The following is a 17,433-nucleotide window of genomic DNA, read 5'->3' as shown; positions in this document are numbered from 1 at the left end:
AGTCAGGGAGAGGAGGGGTGGCGGGTGGAGACAGAGGCCTGGTGCCCCGGCTGCAGTGGAAGCCTCTGGAAGACCAGGCAGAGGGAGGCTGCACAGAGTGATGCCCTGGGTCACAGACCCGTCGGAGCTGCTGTTTCTTAGTTCAAGTCCTGCTCTGAGGTGCTCTGTGTCAGCTCAACCGACAGGTGGGCTGGGGGTGCTCTGCAATGAGGGCTATGTGCACGGTTCCTGTGTGCCCAGACTTGCTGGGTGCCTGCCCAGGTGAGCTCCATACCCGTGTAGGGGCCTGACCACGAGAGCCCCGTGGGCTGCTGGGTACCTGTCCAGATGAGCTCCATAGCCTGGGAGGGGCCTGACCACGACAGCCCCGTGAGCTGCTGGGTAACTGCCCAGGTGAACTCCATATCCTGGAAGGGCCCTGACCACGAGAGCCCCGAGGGCTGCTGGGTACCTGGTAAAGAACGTCAGGACAGTCAGTGAAGCCACCAAGAATATACATCCAGTAGTTCCTAATTCCTACACCCTGCTGGTCATTCGACCATCCACCAGGACATGGTATTCTGTATTAGACTTAGATGATGCCTTCTTCTGTATTCCATTAGTCCCAAAGTCACAAGAAATTTTGGCTTGTGATTGGCAGGACTCAACATACAACGAAGACAATACTGCTGGGGCCGTCCTGCCCCAAGGGTTCAAAAATTCCCACACCGTCTTTGGGGAAACTTAACTAAAACCTAAAAGATCTACCTCTGGAGAAGGGAACCTTCCTTCAATATGCAGACCACATTCTGCTCGCCAGCCCTACTAAGGAGGCCTCTGCACTACTTAGCCAAGAAAGGATAGAAAGTGTCCAAGAAAAAGGCTCAAGTATCACAGACTAAGGTAACCTGCCTGGACTGCCTGGGCTTCATTCTCACAGAAGGTCGGCAAAGCCCGTCCCAGGAAAGGGAAGAAGCCATTTGCAGCCTTACCCCTTCTAAAACTAGAAGACAGCTTAGGGGTTCCTGGGGAGGCCGCGGTTTGCTGCATCTGGATCCCTAACTACAGTCTAATAGCTGGGCCTCTATAAGAAACACTGACACGAAAAGATGATGATCCTTTTGAAGAGAATCCAGAAGCAGCCTTTCAAGAATGGAAAGAGCCGTCACTTCAGACCCTTGCCCTGGAACTCCCTAATTTAGCTAAACCCTTTCACTTTTACATTCTCGGTCGAAGGTGAATCGCCCTTGGAGCCTTAGTGCAAACACTGGGACCACTTGAACTGTAACAACTCAAGTATGCCATCCAGGTAGGAGAAGCTACGGTCACCAAGGGCTTGGCCCGCCGCCCCATCCGGCCAGGATACTGGGGGTATCTAAAAACCTGGAAATCAGCAGCCTGCAAGGCCAGCTCCCCACTAAAGAAAAAGGACCCCACGTGGTGATCCTAACCACCCACCATGCCCTGAAGTTGCAGGGATCCATCCGTGGACACACTGACCTCGAGTGAGGAGGCCCTCCAACCCCAACCTCCAGAGAGACAACCAGGGTCAACGGGCCCCCAGGACGACTCGGGTGACCATCACTTGACCTGGAGTGTCTCTCAGAAAACAGCAACAGTGTGATATTTGTATATGTATAGCTGATTCACTTTGTTATACAGCAGAAACTAACACACCCTTGTAAAGCAATTATACACCAATAAAGGTGTAAAAGAAAAAAAAAAAAAAAAAAAAAAAAAAAGAAAGCCCAGAGATAAACCTACACACCTATGGTCAACTAATCTATGACAAAGGAGGCAAGACTATACAATGGATAAAAGACAGTCTCTTCAATCAGTGGTGCTGGGAAAACTAGACAGCTACATGTAAAAGAATGAAATTTGAACACTCCCTAACAACATACACAAAAATAAATTCAAAATGGATTAGAGACCTTAATGTAAGACCGGACAGTATAAAACTTAGAGGAAAACACAGGAAGAATTCTCGGACATAAACCACAACAAGATCTATTTTGATGCACCTCCTAGAGTAATGGAATAAAAAAACAAAATAAACAAATGGGTCCTAATGAAACGTAAAAGCTTTTGCAAAGCAAAGGAAACTACACACAAGATGAAAAGACATCTCTCAGAACAGGAGAAATATTTGCAAATCAATCAACAGACAAAGGATTAATCTCCCATGTATATAAACAGCTCATGCAGCTCAATATTAAAAAAACAAACGACCCAATACAAAAATGGGCAGAAGATCTAAATAGACATTTCTTCCAAGAAGACATAGAGATGGCCAAGAAGCACATGAAAAGGTGCTCAACGTCACTAATTAGAGAAATGCACATCAAAACTACGAGGTATCACCCCACACCTGTCAGAATGAGCCTCACCAGAAAATCTACAAACAACAAATGCTGGAGAGGGCTGGAGAAAAGGAACCCTCTTCCACTATTGGTAGGAATGTAAACTGACGCAGTCACTATGGAGAATAGTATGGAGGTTCCTTAAAAATCTAAGAATAGAATTACCATATGATCCAGCAATGCCACTACTGGGTATATACCCAGAGAAAACCATAAATCAAACAGAAACATTCACCACAATGTTCATTGCAGCACTATTTACAATAGCCAGGTAATGGAAGCAACTTAAATGCCCACAGACAGACGAACGGATAAAGATGTGGTACAGGTATAAAATGGAATGTTTCTCAGCCATAAAAAGGAAGGAAATTGGGCCATTTGTAGAGACGTCGATGGATCCAGAGACTGTCATACAGAGTGAGGTAAGTCAGAAAGAGAAAAACAAATATTGTATGTTACTGCATGTATGTGGAACCTAGAAAAATGGTACAGATGAACCGGTTTGCAGGGCGGAAATAGAGACACAGAGGTGGAGAACAAACGTATGGACACCAAGGGGGGAAGCCGTGGAGGGGTGGTGGTGGGATGAATTGGGAGATTGGGATTGACACGTATACATTTATATGTATAAAATAGATAACCAATAAGAACCTGCTGTATAAAAAAATAAAATTCAAAAATAAAAAAAAAGTAAATACAATTTAAAAAATAAAACAGAAAAAGAAGTTCCTCCCTTCCCAAAGGTGTATTTATATGAATCAATTCTTTCCATGCTTATATCTATAAATACAAAAAATAGGAATAAAACCTACCTTGAACCAAAAAAGAAAACAGGAAAACAAATCAGAACCCACCAGTTCTACGGAGGAAAACCCTACCAGGGCACTTGCTCCAGTGGTAAACAAGTCTGAAGTTGGCCACAGCTGGGGAATCGTCTCCCATGCAGCCAGCAGCCCCGCTGCAAGGAGCGTCCTCATGGCAAAGCTGGGGGACCGTGCCGAGGCGTCTGTGAGTAAACGTGAACTGAGCCCCAGGCCAGCTGCTGCTGAACTGTTCCCACCCTTCCCAGGTAAAACACCTGAATGTGTGCAAGGACTTGAAAGCCTAGAGGAAGGGCCGGGGAGCCACACCAGCGACAGCACGCAGGCCGACTTGGTGCCGGCAGGCCAGCCAGGATGGTCCTGGCCCCAGACGCTCTTCTGGAAGCTTTCCACTTCCCCGCCTGAGATACCCCTCCTGGCCCGGTCCCCACTGCTTGTTTCCTTCCTCACCTCTGCCCGGCGAGCAATTCCAGCAGCAGGTATGGGTGACACATCCTCTTCTTTAGCAGGTGGCAGCCTGGCAACTCCTGCAGAAGGTCCAGCAGAGCCCCACTCACACCGGGCCACCCAAAAAGCCACGGCCCCTCACTCCCTCCCACCAGCCCAGCCCCGACACTGCTGACGGGGCAGAGGATATGGCGTCAGGCACAGCTGCAGGGGCTCTTGCTGCCTGGAACGGTGTTTATATTGACCTCAACCCAGGCACACCTGGGGAGGGCTGGCCCGCCGGGTCAGCCAATCCTCACCCCTCAGCAGCTCACATTTGCAGGAAATGGACCTTGCTGCACCGGCCACGTACAAGGAAGAGGTGTGGGCTCCTGAGAGTCAGGAGAGACAAGGGGCTGCAGCCCTGGCTTGTTTTCTAATCATTTTATCTGGCGCATGAGTGGGAGACAACTTCAAGAGGACCCTCTCCTAATGAGAGGAACCCAGGAGTCAGGGAGAGGAGGGGTGGCGGGTGGAGACAGAGGCCTGGTGCCCCGGCTGCAGTGGAAGCCTCTGGAAGACCAGGCAGAGGGAGGCTGCACAGAGTGATGCCCTGGGTCACAGACCCGTCGGAGCTGCTGTTTCTTAGTTCAAGTCCTGCTCTGAGGTGCTCTGTGTCAGCTCAACCGACAGGTGGGCTGGGGGTGCTCTGCAATGAGGGCTATGTGCACGGTTCCTGTGTGCCCAGACTTGCTGGGTGCCTGCCCAGGTGAGCTCCATACCCGTGTAGGGGCCTGACCACGAGAGCCCCGTGGGCTGCTGGGTACCTGTCCAGATGAGCTCCATAGCCTGGGAGGGGCCTGACCACGACAGCCCCGTGAGCTGCTGGGTAACTGCCCAGGTGAACTCCATATCCTGGAAGGGCCCTGACCACGAGAGCCCCGAGGGCTGCTGGGTACCTGGTAAAGAACGTCAGGACAGTCAGTGAAGCCACCAAGAATATACATCCAGTAGTTCCTAATTCCTACACCCTGCTGGTCATTCGACCATCCACCAGGACATGGTATTCTGTATTAGACTTAGATGATGCCTTCTTCTGTATTCCATTAGTCCCAAAGTCACAAGAAATTTTGGCTTGTGATTGGCAGGACTCAACATACAACGAAGACAATACTGCTGGGGCCGTCCTGCCCCAAGGGTTCAAAAATTCCCACACCGTCTTTGGGGAAACTTAACTAAAACCTAAAAGATCTACCTCTGGAGAAGGGAACCTTCCTTCAATATGCAGACCACATTCTGCTCGCCAGCCCTACTAAGGAGGCCTCTGCACTACTTAGCCAAGAAAGGATAGAAAGTGTCCAAGAAAAAGGCTCAAGTATCACAGACTAAGGTAACCTGCCTGGACTGCCTGGGCTTCATTCTCACAGAAGGTCGGCAAAGCCCGTCCCAGGAAAGGGAAGAAGCCATTTGCAGCCTTACCCCTTCTAAAACTAGAAGACAGCTTAGGGGTTCCTGGGGAGGCCGCGGTTTGCTGCATCTGGATCCCTAACTACAGTCTAATAGCTGGGCCTCTATAAGAAACACTGACACGAAAAGATGATGATCCTTTTGAAGAGAATCCAGAAGCAGCCTTTCAAGAATGGAAAGAGCCGTCACTTCAGACCCTTGCCCTGGAACTCCCTAATTTAGCTAAACCCTTTCACTTTTACATTCTCGGTCGAAGGTGAATCGCCCTTGGAGCCTTAGTGCAAACACTGGGACCACTTGAACTGTAACAACTCAAGTATGCCATCCAGGTAGGAGAAGCTACGGTCACCAAGGGCTTGGCCCGCCGCCCCATCCGGCCAGGATACTGGGGGTATCTAAAAACCTGGAAATCAGCAGCCTGCAAGGCCAGCTCCCCACTAAAGAAAAAGGACCCCACGTGGTGATCCTAACCACCCACCATGCCCTGAAGTTGCAGGGATCCATCCGTGGACACACTGACCTCGAGTGAGGAGGCCCTCCAACCCCAACCTCCAGAGAGACAACCAGGGTCAACGGGCCCCCAGGACGACTCGGGTGACCATCACTTGACCTGGAGTGTCTCTCAGAAAACAGCAACAGTGTGATATTTGTATATGTATAGCTGATTCACTTTGTTATACAGCAGAAACTAACACACCCTTGTAAAGCAATTATACACCAATAAAGGTGTAAAAGAAAAAAAAAAAAAAAAAAAAAAAAGAAAGCCCAGAGATAAACCTACACACCTATGGTCAACTAATCTATGACAAAGGAGGCAAGACTATACAATGGATAAAAGACAGTCTCTTCAATCAGTGGTGCTGGGAAAACTAGACAGCTACATGTAAAAGAATGAAATTTGAACACTCCCTAACACCATACACAAAAATAAATTCAAAATGGATTAGAGACCTTAATGTAAGACCGGACAGTATAAAACTTAGAGGAAAACACAGGAAGAATTCTCGGACATAAACCACAACAAGATCTATTTTGATGCACCTCCTAGAGTAATGGAATAAAAAAACAAAATAAACAAATGGGTCCTAATGAAACGTAAAAGCTTTTGCAAAGCAAAGGAAACTACACACAAGATGAAAAGACATCTCTCAGAACAGGAGAAATATTTGCAAATCAATCAACAGACAAAGGATTAATCTCCCATGTATATAAACAGCTCATGCAGCTCAATATTAAAAAAACAAACGACCCAATACAAAAATGGGCAGAAGATCTAAATAGACATTTCTTCCAAGAAGACATAGAGATGGCCAAGAAGCACATGAAAAGGTGCTCAACGTCACTAATTAGAGAAATGCACATCAAAACTACGAGGTATCACCCCACACCTGTCAGAATGAGCCTCACCAGAAAATCTACAAACAACAAATGCTGGAGAGGGCTGGAGAAAAGGAACCCTCTTCCACTATTGGTAGGAATGTAAACTGACGCAGTCACTATGGAGAATAGTATGGAGGTTCCTTAAAAATCTAAGAATAGAATTACCATATGATCCAGCAATGCCACTACTGGGTATATACCCAGAGAAAACCATAAATCAAACAGAAACATTCACCACAATGTTCATTGCAGCACTATTTACAATAGCCAGGTAATGGAAGCAACTTAAATGCCCACAGACAGACGAACGGATAAAGATGTGGTACAGGTATAAAATGGAATGTTTCTCAGCCATAAAAAGGAAGGAAATTGGGCCATTTGTAGAGACGTCGATGGATCCAGAGACTGTCATACAGAGTGAGGTAAGTCAGAAAGAGAAAAACAAATATTGTATGTTACTGCATGTATGTGGAACCTAGAAAAATGGTACAGATGAACCGGTTTGCAGGGCGGAAATAGAGACACAGAGGTGGAGAACAAACGTATGGACACCAAGGGGGGAAGCCGTGGAGGGGTGGTGGTGGGATGAATTGGGAGATTGGGATTGACACGTATACATTTATATGTATAAAATAGATAACCAATAAGAACCTGCTGTATAAAAAAATAAAATTCAAAAATAAAAAAAAAGTAAATACAATTTAAAAAATAAAACAGAAAAAGAAGTTCCTCCCTTCCCAAAGGTGTATTTATATGAATCAATTCTTTCCATGCTTATATCTATAAATACAAAAAATAGGAATAAAACCTACCTTGAACCAAAAAAGAAAACAGGAAAACAAATCAGAACCCACCAGTTCTACGGAGGAAAACCCTACCAGGGCACTTGCTCCAGTGGTAAACAAGTCTGAAGTTGGCCACAGCTGGGGAATCGTCTCCCATGCAGCCAGCAGCCCCGCTGCAAGGAGCGTCCTCATGGCAAAGCTGGGGGACCGTGCCGAGGCGTCTGTGAGTAAACGTGAACTGAGCCCCAGGCCAGCTGCTGCTGAACTGTTCCCACCCTTCCCAGGTAAAACACCTGAATGTGTGCAAGGACTTGAAAGCCTAGAGGAAGGGCCGGGGAGCCACACCAGCGACAGCACGCAGGCCGACTTGGTGCCGGCAGGCCAGCCAGGATGGTCCTGGCCCCAGACGCTCTTCTGGAAGCTTTCCACTTCCCCGCCTGAGATACCCCTCCTGGCCCGGTCCCCACTGCTTGTTTCCTTCCTCACCTCTGCCCGGCGAGCAATTCCAGCAGCAGGTATGGGTGACACATCCTCTTCTTTAGCAGGTGGCAGCCTGGCAACTCCTGCAGAAGGTCCAGCAGAGCCCCACTCACACCGGGCCACCCAAAAAGCCACGGCCCCTCACTCCCTCCCACCAGCCCAGCCCCGACACTGCTGACGGGGCAGAGGATATGGCGTCAGGCACAGCTGCAGGGGCTCTTGCTGCTTGGAACGGTGTTTATATTGACCTCAACCCAGGCACACCTGGGGAGGGCTGGCCCGCCGGGTCAGCCAATCCTCACCCCTCAGCAGCTCACATTTGCAGGAAATGGACCTTGCTGCACCGGCCACGTACAAGGAAGAGGTGTGGGCTCCTGAGAGTCAGGAGAGACAAGGGGCTGCAGCCCTGGCTTGTTTTCTAATCATTTTATCTGGCGCATGAGTGGGAGACAACTTCAAGAGGACCCTCTCCTAATGAGAGGAACCCAGGAGTCAGGGAGAGGAGGGGTGGCGGGTGGAGACAGAGGCCTGGTGCCCCGGCTGCAGTGGAAGCCTCTGGAAGACCAGGCAGAGGGAGGCTGCACAGAGTGATGCCCTGGGTCACAGACCCGTCGGAGCTGCTGTTTCTTAGTTCAAGTCCTGCTCTGAGGTGCTCTGTGTCAGCTCAACCGACAGGTGGGCTGGGGGTGCTCTGCAATGAGGGCTATGTGCACGGTTCCTGTGTGCCCAGACTTGCTGGGTGCCTGCCCAGGTGAGCTCCATACCCGTGTAGGGGCCTGACCACGAGAGCCCCGTGGGCTGCTGGGTACCTGTCCAGATGAGCTCCATAGCCTGGGAGGGGCCTGACCACGACAGCCCCGTGAGCTGCTGGGTAACTGCCCAGGTGAACTCCATATCCTGGAAGGGCCCTGACCACGAGAGCCCCGAGGGCTGCTGGGTACCTGGTAAAGAACGTCAGGACAGTCAGTGAAGCCACCAAGAATATACATCCAGTAGTTCCTAATTCCTACACCCTGCTGGTCATTCGACCATCCACCAGGACATGGTATTCTGTATTAGACTTAGATGATGCCTTCTTCTGTATTCCATTAGTCCCAAAGTCACAAGAAATTTTGGCTTGTGATTGGCAGGACTCAACATACAACGAAGACAATACTGCTGGGGCCGTCCTGCCCCAAGGGTTCAAAAATTCCCACACCGTCTTTGGGGAAACTTAACTAAAACCTAAAAGATCTACCTCTGGAGAAGGGAACCTTCCTTCAATATGCAGACCACATTCTGCTCGCCAGCCCTACTAAGGAGGCCTCTGCACTACTTAGCCAAGAAAGGATAGAAAGTGTCCAAGAAAAAGGCTCAAGTATCACAGACTAAGGTAACCTGCCTGGACTGCCTGGGCTTCATTCTCACAGAAGGTCGGCAAAGCCCGTCCCAGGAAAGGGAAGAAGCCATTTGCAGCCTTACCCCTTCTAAAACTAGAAGACAGCTTAGGGGTTCCTGGGGAGGCCGCGGTTTGCTGCATCTGGATCCCTAACTACAGTCTAATAGCTGGGCCTCTATAAGAAACACTGACACGAAAAGATGATGATCCTTTTGAAGAGAATCCAGAAGCAGCCTTTCAAGAATGGAAAGAGCCGTCACTTCAGACCCTTGCCCTGGAACTCCCTAATTTAGCTAAACCCTTTCACTTTTACATTCTCGGTCGAAGGTGAATCGCCCTTGGAGCCTTAGTGCAAACACTGGGACCACTTGAACTGTAACAACTCAAGTATGCCATCCAGGTAGGAGAAGCTACGGTCACCAAGGGCTTGGCCCGCCGCCCCATCCGGCCAGGATACTGGGGGTATCTAAAAACCTGGAAATCAGCAGCCTGCAAGGCCAGCTCCCCACTAAAGAAAAAGGACCCCACGTGGTGATCCTAACCACCCACCATGCCCTGAAGTTGCAGGGATCCATCCGTGGACACACTGACCTCGAGTGAGGAGGCCCCCCAACCTCAACCTCCAGAGAGACAACCGGGGGCAACGGGCCTGCATTATGACTCATGTGACTATCACTTGACCTGGAGCTTCTCTCAGAAAACAACAAAAGTGTGCCCCGAAAGAACAGACTACTGCTTGCAGGACTTACTGCACCCAGAGGGGAGCTAATAAGCTTGTCGCGGAAACTGGAGATAATGCTGTCACCATAGAAAAGCCTACAGACACCACGGTGATGGTGGCCAAAAAGACTGGCTGGACTCCTGGCTACTTCAAAAGGCCATTGACTCAGTGGCCGTCATGGTCTTGGATCACCACCGGCCCTGGACTGTCTGGGAGTTGAGCAGGAAGGGCTCTGATACCTGGTGCTGTTTGTATGTTAATTCTGTGACCTAATTGAAGAAAGCACAGACTACTGTTCAGAGCATCTAGGCTGGCAGAAACCGTCATCCTGAGGTGGCCGAACAACCGTGGGGCAGGGTAAAACCGGCCCCCCCAGCGTCTCTGCACATCTCTTTCCTGGACCCTTAAAGGTCATTAGAATCTATAACACTTCCAATGCTGGTGCTCAGGCGGACGAGCAGTGAGGCAAGAGGCCTGGGGACAATCAACCTCACCTGGAGGCTGCTGGGGAGAAGTTCTGCCCCTCCCCCCCCCGGGTATGAGAACTGCCAACTCAGCACGAAGCACTTACAGAAGAGGGGTCTGCACCCTCAGCACCCGAAGAATGAGAAACGGGACAAAAGGCAGAGGAAGGGTTTGTCACCGGCAAAGCCCATTAAAAATTCCTGGGAGATAAAAATAGAATCTGGGCAATAAAATAAAGTCTAACCTTTTTTTCCTTTGTGCTTTGTCTAATTTCATTTGCTCCTAGGTTTCCACATGCACAGGTCCCACACCCGGCACTTCAGACCCGATTTCCTAGTGCAGAATGGCTGGGCCGACACCTCAGCTCGCGGGGCCCCTGCAGACTCCGCGACATAGAGCCTGAGCTCCAGTCAACCGGGCCCTCGATAGCTCCGCCCCCTCCCTCCTGCTGACGCGGACGCTGCTGGGATCCCTACCCAGCAGCCCAGCCCACAACCCGCGGGGGGGGCGCACACTCTCACCTCTCCATTCTCTGATCAAAATATAAAGTGTTCCTTTGCTTCTGAACCAAACTCAGTCTCGTTCTTTTGGCTCCAATGACACTGGGCAGGGGGACACTTGTTGGGACCCACTCTGGAGGATCAGTAACAGAAATTGAGAACATTGTAACTTCAGTGAACAGATGTGTGAGCCAAACTGTAATTAACATAGAGCAGTGTATAAGGCTCCGGTAAAATAAGATGTTTCTAAGACTTCCATTTGATATTTCCATCACTTTATTATAAGCAAGTTCAGTAGAGGGGTTTGTCTTATTTGTCAGGTCAATATTAGAGAAATGACGTGATTTCTTTCCAAGGATGTACATCTAATAATCTTGGCTGAAGCTTCAATCTTGTTTTGAATGCTTTTCCACTGAAAATGAGACCTCTCTTTCAGCTCCCCCATTTCCGAGAAGTAAAATCCTTATACCATATTATTACCAAACGGGAAATGCGGGAGGAGGGATAAATTAACAGTTTGGGATTAACACATACACACTGCTATGTATAAAACAGATCATCAACAAGGAACTTCTGTATAACACAGGGAACAACATTCAATATTTTGTAATAACCTATAAGGGGAAATAATCTGAATAAGAATACATATTTATATCTACATCGTGTATCAACGACAGATAAAATGTAACCTAAGGGAGGCCAATGGTGAGCGCTTCTGACCCTGAAGATTTCAATCAAGTAAAGCTCGGACTCTGACTACTGCCTAAGGCCCTTAATGAACATACGTGTACCGTAGCTTAAAAATTTCCCAGTTTGGGGTTCGGGGAGGCACTGATTTGGAAAAATCCCTGGTGTTCTCCTTACATGCACGGGACCCTTCCTACTGCTAAAACATGCCTGTCATACCCAGAGGATGGTACACCATTTGATCGGGAGGAGTTTGGAAAAGGCATCTCATCTCCTCATCTCCTGGTGCTCGCGTTCACCCCTCCAGCATCTTTCCTAACAATCTTCTCGGTTGGGGATGTCAGCACCGTCAACACCCTGTTGCACACAGTTTGGAATTTGTCCAGAGGATGAAGCGGAAGGATGAGAAACAATGAGAGACAAGTCCTAGGTGTTCGGACAGGCACACGTCACTCTAATTTTTAAGCAGGAAGAAGAACTAACCAAAGTCTCATCCTGCACCCTGGAAGAAGAATAGGGCCTAAAGCAATCCTGGGGTTTTGTGGCCAGTGCCCAAAAAAGGGACTTAAAAAATGGAGCTCAGGGCCTCCCTGGTGGCGCAGTGGTTGAGAGTCCGCCTGCCGATGCAGGGGATACGGGTTCGTGCCCCGGTCTGGGAGGATCCCATGTGCCGCGGAGCGGCTGGGCCCGTGAGCCGTGGCCGCTGGGCCTGCGCGTCCGGAGCCTGTGCTCCGCAGCGGGGGAGGCCACAACAGTGAGAGGCCCGCATACCGCAAAAAAAAAAAAAAAAAAAAAATGGAGCTCAGGGGCACTGCAATGGACAACCCTGAAGGTTTATAAATGATAACAATCTTCCAAAAATATTTTGAGGTAAGTCAACGAAAAGGATTTGAGAGCAAGGCAGAATTGCAAGAAACAGTTTTCAAGAGATAGTTTGGAGTCGCCTTTAAAGCACATGAAAATCGGCAGAACTTCGACAATGGTGCAGTTAGCCAAAAAGGGCCTATGCGTTTTTCCTGAATATATTTAGTAAAAAACGCAGACGCCCTTTTTGGCCAACCAAGCAAGCGGGCAATGCAAATCAGCACTACAAAGAAGTCTCACTCGCATCTGTCAAAAGGGCCATCCTGGAAAAGTGTAAAAACCAGAAATGCAGGACAAGCCATGGAGAACAGGGAGCCTTGTTACGCTGATGGGCGGGATGTAAAATGCCAACAGCCACTCTGGAGAAGTGTATGGTGTTTCCTAAAACATCTAAAAAACAGAGCTACAGTGCATAGGGCACTTCCACTCATGGGCGTATATATTCGGAAAACCAAAAATCGACAGGACACAGGCACCCCAAAGTTTAGGGCTGCTCGGTTTACAAAGACCTCGACTCGGGTACACCTTAAATATCCCAGGAAACAAAAAAATGGGTAAACAAGTGTAGTACTTATGTACAATGGAATATCACTCAGCCATGAAATCAATGTCCTAAGGCTAGTAGCAGCATAATGAGTGATTTAGGTATGATGATACTAAGAGAAATAAGTCACACGGGTAAAGAAAATTATCATAAGATATCACTTATAGATGGAACGTAAAAATCTCTACACGTGAACTGAATTACAAAACAGAACGGAGTCACACATTTAGAAAACACACTATGGCTGCTTACGGGGAAAGATGAGGTGGGGTGATGCATAAAACAAGAGTTTGAAATTAGCACAGATACCGTTCCATCAACCAAATATATAATAGACAAGGCCTACTCATTGCTCAGTGAACAGGACTCAACACACCCTATTCACCGCAGAAGAATATATCTGCATAGTAAGAATCTTGAAAAAGTATTTATTGATATCTCTCTGTAAGTGAATCAAGTGGGTGTAAAGCGGCATAAACACAGCATTGAAAATCAGCTAAACCCCATTATAAATATAAATTACAAAAAAAGAGAAAAAAAGATAGTGAAGGAGAGAGAAATTATTACAAAATTCGTTCAGGAGTTGTGATGCAACCTGGATTGACCACATCTAGACCCACAGCTGGAAGAGACATAAGGCTGGACACTCTTGAGTCCGACAGGATTGGTGAGATTGGGTGAGCAAATTCAGACCCTTTAAAGCAATAATGCATGCCACCCATTCCATGGCTCCCAAATCTCCAGGTTCAAGGGAATCTTCCTACAGGTAAAACATGCATGAGAAACTCAGAGGATGGTACACCCAGTGATCGGGAAAGGTTTCTAAAACGCACCTTATTTTTCATCTCCTGGTGCTCGGGTTTGCCATTCCAGCTGCTTTACTAACAATCTCCCTACTTGGAGAATCAGCACCTTTAACCTCCTGTTTTGGATAGTTTGCAAATTGTCCAGAGGATGAACGGGGATAGAGGGAACCAATGAGAGACCAGCTCTCATTGGTTTGGATATGCATATGTCACTCTAATTTCCAATCAAGAATAAGAATTAACCAAAGGCTCAGCCTGCCCCCCAGAACCAGAATAGGGCCTGAAGCAATCCTGCGGTTTTGTGGCCAGCTCACAAAAAAGCGAGTTGAAAGATGGAGCTCAGGGGCACTGCAATTCACAAACCTGTAGAGTTATAAACGACAACTATCATCCAAAAATATATTGAGGGAAGGCAACGAAGAGGATTTGAAAGCAAGGCAGAATTGCAGGAAACAGTTTTCAAGAGGTAGATTGGAGTCGCCTTTAAAGCAAGTGAAAAGAGACAGAACTTTGAAAATGATGCAGTTGACCAAAAAGGGCGTATGTACTTTTTTCCTGAATATATATTCAAGACTCAGTCCCCAGAAGGGCCCTCCCACTGCCATGCAGAGCCTAGTTTGGGTCCCTCCTCTTGCACCAGGGAGTTGCAGGTGTAGACGGTTCGAAAGAACCTCTTTCTAGGCTCTTGTAGCCAAGTCATGGCCACCAGTCAGACTGCCTCCTGGCCATCCTGCAGGACACAGAGCACAGCAAAGGGTATCCACCCCTTCTACAGCAATGTCAGTTGGCTCACCGGCTTGGCAAGGTAAGTACCCAGGTTCCATACCCTGCCCCACATGAATGTACAGCCCCGCCTGTTCCCTACAGATAAATGCACACAAGATAAATGCAGCCCTGATGCCCTCTCCCCATCCTGTTCCTGTAGAAGGTGGTGGCAGAAATGAACCGCCTGGCCATGATGGTGGACTTGTCCCATGTCTTGGATGCTGTGGCACGGCGAGCCCTAGAAGTGTCACAGGCAGCTGTCATCTTCTCCCACTCAGCGGCCTGGTGGGTGTGCAAGAACACTCGGAATGTTCCTGATGATATCCTGCAGCTTCTCGCGAGAGACTGCCCTGGCCCTAATCCCTAATCCCCATAGGTTAAAATTTTAAATAGAAAAGCCCAGATAAGCTTCAATGAGAAGATGACACCTGAGCAGAGATTTGAGTTAGCCAAGTTGGTATCTAGTGGAAGAGTGCACAGGAGAGGAAAGGGCCAGTGCAAAGACCCTGGGGCAGGAGCTTGTCTGCTGTGTTAGAAGAACAGGAAGGAGGCCACTATGGTTGCAGCACAGAAAGGAGAAGAGAGTAATGGAAGTCAGATACACAATGCATGGAGAGCAGTAAGCAGGTAGGACACAGCGGTCAGACCCCGAATGGCCTTGTAGGATGCTCTGCGGGCTTTGTTAGCTCTTCACAATAGGAGCCAGTGAAGGGTTTTAAGGAGAGGAGTGGCATGGCTGATCACATTCCCCATGATCACGCTGACTGCTGTATGAAAAACAGACTGTGGGGGCCATGGTAGGCACAGGCAGATCAGTTAGAAGGCTCTTCAGTCACCGATGTCAGAGATGATGGTGGCTCCGGACGGAGAGATAGTAGGGGAGGTGGTGAGAAGTGGTCACATTCTGAAAATATTTTGAAGGTAGAGCAACAGGAGTAAAACAAAGAAAATCAAAATCCCATGTCCCAGAGATAACTGTTAATTTTTTTATTCTAAGCAAACATGGTCCCCTCTAAAAACCACAAAGCTTGCCAAGGATGCTCTTCTCAGAGGTTCTAACTTTTTACTCCTCAGCCCACTCCGGCATGCCCTCCCCCTCTGCCACCCTCCCAAAACTGCTCTGGTTAAAGTCACCAATTACCTCAAAGTGGCTCAATTGACGAGACACTGACCTGTCCTCAATCTTGTTCTGCTAGCAGCATGTGGCATGGTGGAGCCTCCCCTCTTCCTTGATCTCTCTCCTCCCTGGGTTCGTTGACCGCACACTCTCCCAGTTTTTCTCTACCCCTGCTTTTCAGTCTCTTTTGCTGGTTTCACCTCCTCCCCTCACATGTTGAGGTTGCTCCTCAGTCGTGGGCCCTCTTCCCTTCTAATTTCACACATCCTCCCTCACAAATTTATTCACTCCCATGGTTTAAAATATCGGCCATGATCATCTCCAAAGGCATCCCAACCTCACACCAACTGCACAAAACACATCCCCACTTGGATGTGTTAAGGGCATCTCCTACTCCACGTGTAGAAAACAAAGCCTTGATCTCCCCTCATAAGCCTTGCCCTCGGTCTACAATTATTTATTCAACAGACACTTATTGAGCCCCTAAGATATACCAAGCACTGTTAGGCACTAGAGACAAAATGATGAGGCAGGAGGGAAAGGTTCAATAGAACAGAGGGTTATAGAAAGGGAACTTACAAATATGTGTGAAATTAAAAGTGTGCATGGTGCTATGAAGGAGCAGTTACGTAAGGCTGTGGGAGTCTAGCTCAGCAGGGAAGAGACTGATGGGGGTTGAGGAGGGCCTCCCTTAAGAAATAATCTCTGGGGACTTCCCTGGTGGCACAGTGGTTCAGAATCCGCCTGCCAGCACTATTTACAATAGCCAGGTCATGGAGGCAACCTAAGTGTCCATCGACAGACGAATAGATAAAGAAGATGTGGCACATATATACAATGGAATATTACTCAGCCATAAAAAGAAATGAAATTGAGTTACTTGTAGTGAGGTGGATAGACCTAGAGTCTGTCATACAGAGTGAAGTAAGACAGAAAGAGAAAAACAAATACTGCATGCTAACACATATATATGGAATCCAAAAACATAAAATGGTTCTGATGAACCTAGGGGGAGGACAGGAATAAAGACGCAGACGTAGAGAATGGACTTGAGGACACGGGGAGGGGGAAGGGTAAGCTGCGACGAAATAAGAGAGTAGCACTGACATATATACAATACCAAATGTAAGATAGCTAGCTAGTGGGAAGCAGCTGCGTAGCACAGAGAGATCAGTTCAGTGCCTTGCGACCACCTAGAGGTGTGGGATCAAGAGAGTGGGAGGGAGACGCAAGAGGGAGGGAATATGGGGATATACGTATGCATATAGCTGATTCACTTTGTTATACAGCAGAAACTAACACACCATTGTAAAGGAATTATACTCCAACAAATATGTAAAAAAAAAAACAAGAATCAGCCTGCCAATGGAGGGGACACGGGTTTGCTCCCTGGTCCGGGAGGATCCCACATGCCTGCGAGCAACTAAGCCCGCAAGCCACCACTACTGAGCCCATGCGCCACAACTTCTGAAGCCCGCCCGCATAGAGCCCGTGCTCCGCAACAAGAGAAGCCACTGCAGTGAGAAGCCCGTGCACCGCAACAAAGAGTAGCCCCTGCTCGCCGCAACGACAGAAAGCCCACGCGCGGCAACAGAGACCCAACGCAACCAAAAATTAATTAATTAATTAAAACGTATATTTAAAAAAAAAAAAGAAAGAAAGAATCTCTGCTGGGAATTCCCCGGTGGTCCAGTGGATAGGACCCTATGCCTCCAGTTCAGAGGGCCTGGGTTCAATCCCTGCTTGGGGAACTAAGATGCTGCAAGCTGGCATCGCAGCCCAAATAAAAAATGAAATAAAATAAAATATATTAAAATAAAAAAGAAAGAATCTCTGATTCAGGGTCTAAAGGGTGAGAAGGTGTTTATCAGGCCAATATGTGAGG

The 17,433-nt window shown here is 48.2% G+C and overlaps 1 long non-coding RNA gene across 1 annotated transcript in view; it reads right to left on the bottom strand.

The window, feature by feature from the left end:
* Positions 1-8,539: 8,539 nt before the first annotated feature.
* Positions 8,540-17,433, bottom strand: part of LOC309797360 — a 54,757-nt gene continuing 45,863 nt past the window's right edge. The window contains exons 3-4 of the long non-coding RNA XR_014292612.1: positions 10,787-10,898; positions 8,540-8,642 (exon numbers count right to left, since the gene is read on the bottom strand). This is a non-coding gene — a long non-coding RNA (uncharacterized lncRNA). The remainder of the gene's footprint in view (positions 8,643-10,786; positions 10,899-17,433) is intronic.

This window comes from Mesoplodon mirus, assembly GCF_964341445.2.
Source record: "Mesoplodon mirus genome assembly, contig: HAP1_SCAFFOLD_366, whole genome shotgun sequence".
NCBI lineage: Eukaryota > Metazoa > Chordata > Mammalia > Artiodactyla > Ziphiidae > Mesoplodon > Mesoplodon mirus.
The sequence above is the reverse complement of the archived record's forward strand: the minus strand, read 5'-3'. Positions and strand labels throughout refer to the sequence as shown.